This window comes from Camelina sativa, chromosome 12 (genome assembly GCF_000633955.1).
Source record: "Camelina sativa cultivar DH55 chromosome 12, Cs, whole genome shotgun sequence".
In the NCBI taxonomy this organism is placed as follows: Eukaryota; Viridiplantae; Streptophyta; class Magnoliopsida; order Brassicales; family Brassicaceae; genus Camelina; species Camelina sativa.
In genome coordinates this window covers 31,011,801-31,014,997 of record NC_025696.1, presented here as the reverse complement: position 1 = coordinate 31,014,997, position 3,197 = coordinate 31,011,801, and the positions used below count along the sequence as shown (strand labels likewise).

Sequence of the window (3,197 nt, the reverse complement as noted above, 5' to 3'; positions counted from 1 at the left end):
CCGGAGCACCAAGTTTCACGGACGAGTTGACCGGTATTCAAGCTCAACTCCGACACCTTGGAGAATTGTTGGACCAAGTCGAGTCATCTTACACGCAAGGAGAGTCATTGCGGCACCAACACTCGGCCCTTGTGCCTTCACCAACGCCGGACCCGCGAGTTCCTTACCGGCCAAAACAAGACGCTTTGACGCGGTGCTGGCCGAACACCGACTCGAACGAGGACGCTGCACCAACGGCGCAAGTTCACCAGGAGCTGAGCTTAGGACTGGAATTCGATCAACAAATCAGTCCTAGGGAAGTCATTGGCCCGGGAGGGATCATAGAGAAGCCAGCCGAGCCTCCAGACCAACAAGTTCATACACTCGGAGGTACAAGTTCGACGTCTCAGGCGGTTTGCGATCAATTCCTTACCGTTTCTGATCAAAACCGAGCTGACACTCAGACGCAATGCTCTGATCATCGCACTGTGCGCGAGTCCTCACCCGATACGCGTACCAAGGCATTAGGCGAAGTCAATGAAGAGTCTTCCCACACGACCAACTTCTTATCCGGAGTTTGCTTGGTGATGGGGAGTTTCAAGCAAGCTAGGCCACCGGAGATGGCCATTGATGGATCTTTTCACTCAGTATTGTTCATGACTACTTCAAGTAGTAAGCTCCAGCTGGGAGTCGCCTATACCGAGCCATCCTTCTCCACTCTTAGCACCCAGGCCGTTACCGCATATGGTCCTATGGCGACGTGTTCATTCAACTTTGGTGCGGATCAAACCTTTGTTTGGCATCCAGGAGAGTCTCAGCAAGCAACCACGGTTCATGAAGGGATCGCAGCGCTCAATACCACTGGCCTTACCGGGGAAGTCTTATCCTTTTCTCTTAAGGCCTTACTGTTTCCTTTTGATCCCGGTAAAGTAAACCGCGGTTGAACCTTTGATGCTGCTGATTTTTGGGTTTTTCCTTTTTGATCCAGGTAATGAGCACAGTTTTGAGGACAAAACTTCTATAAGAGGGAGGGAATGATGTGATCACGGGATCGGTCCTTCGGCCAAGAACACTCGCAGCCCTCGGACACTACCCGGCCACCACTCGGACGCCTCTCAAACTCTCGGACAACCTGTACTGCCGACCAGGAGCTAGCGTAGGCGACCAACGAGGCATCATTCACCCCCACCCCCCCAGGATCATCAAGGCGGAGCAAGACAAGCCACCAATGGACATTTCAACCCAAGCTCACCCCCCCCCATGGCTCATGGCTAGCATCACCAATGAAGAGCCTTGAGTCTTGACCAGCTTTGGGAAGCTTGATTCGCGTGTCTTCACCATCACACTAGTGTGAAGACACCCCTAAGCCATTAGAAGGAGCTGTACTCTTTTTCCTACTTTGGGTTTGTCCCAATGGGTTTACCAAAGAGGTTTTAACGAGGCAGCGACTCTAGTGCATCTCCACTTCGTTCCCACTTGGCTCGTGATCTTGAAACACTTAAAGAGAGACTTAGGAGCCAAGGAAGTGAAGATTATTTCACCACGTCCCAGCCAATGACGTGGCGACCCTATCCCCTTCCTTTTGAATTTTGTCTAGATCTTTCTATGACCGTTGTTTGGTCATTGCCCTTGCTTTACTTTTGCTTTTGCCTTAGGACAAGTGTGTGGTTTAGATCAAGGCCACGTTCTTTAGGGTTTTAGAGTCTCCATTTGTAAGCCTCACTATATAAAGGCATCAACCCTCAATGTAAAAGGCAGACTTGAAGTATTGAATTAAATTTCACAAGAGAGAATCTTGTTCTTGTCTCACCTCTCTCCTTAGTCCAAGTCCGGGACTTGACTACCGAGAAACCCTAGCCGATCTCGAACCGGGTTCGACATCGACTAGTTGACCGTATCACGGGCCGAGCCATCTCCCGTGTGTCGTCGCATCAAACCACCTTCGCGTCCCTCTCTACCGTATCACGTCCGGTTCCTACCGCTCGTTGTACTTTCGCTTCCACTCCACCTTCCTTATCGCATCACCGAGAATCCTTACCGCATCACCAAGGATTCTTACCGCCGCGTTGCCGAGAGCCGTTCCCGCAGTTTACCTTCAAACTCCGGGAATCGATTTCCGCATCGTCCGTACCGCGACCGAGACTGCTCGACCGAAGCCGAGACCAAAGGCCGGATCTCTCGATCCGCTCGTTCGTTTCAGCTCATCTCTCGCTTCCACCGTTTGTTTCCTCACTGGATTCAAATCTCCGAACCTTGTCCGAGGAAAGCCTCATCTAGTTTCCTCGGCCCGAGAGAGTTTCATTCCGTCCGTCCGCATCGACCATCTGTCCGTGCGACTCGGTAGACGACCGCGTCCGGCGGTCACATCACCATCGGTGATTGTCTCCTGGATATGGCTACATCGGTAAGATATAAAATTAGAAAACCATTTTCTTAGTTTCTTCTAAAAATCAAAAAGCATCGTAGACAATTTTCGAAGCATGGATCATATATTTTGTTGGATGCTTTTTCATAGGACCTAGTAATTGATAATCATCTGTTTATATTTATTTTCTCTTTGTAGGGAGTAATGACCCACGAAAAGATCGAGTTATTTAGCATGCCCGTGTATTTTCCTCAATATAGTGAACTTAAAAGAGCGATTGAGCAAAATGGAAGCTTTACGATTGAGATGATGGAGAGTACAAGCCATCCATTGGAGGCTATGCAATTAACCAATGACTTCATCACTTCCATGTTTCGAGCCTTTCTCTCAACAATGATACAAAAACATTTTGGAGATGCTGTGGTCGATGAACTATTTAATCAACTTGCTAAGAAACTTTCAAAACACCCTATTGATTTTGAAAAGTGTAAGAAAAATATGGTCTATTATATCGTTCTTAAACGAAAATGAACATTGAGGTTGTCATATTCCTTGTTATGTTTCTTTTAAAACTAAATATATGTCTATTGTAATAGCATTTATCATACTAGCAATATAAGGAATCAATACAATAAAAACGCAATACGTTTCTTTCCAGTGCTTATACATCAGCATTTTGGTGAAATATGAAGCTGACACATCAGCTTATATGTTTACCAATAAAAACATTTCATTAATACAGCTCATATCTCTCAGCCAATAATAATTATTTTTTTTGTTCCAAATCAGTTTTTCCACATTTTTAGAAACTAACACATCATTTAAATTGTGTAACCAATTAAATTATATAAAA

At 46.3% G+C, this 3,197-nt stretch overlaps 1 pseudogene; it reads left to right on the top strand.

The window, feature by feature from the left end:
• LOC104732961 overlaps positions 1–2,875 on the top strand; it is an 11,588-nt pseudogene extending 8,713 nt beyond the window's left edge.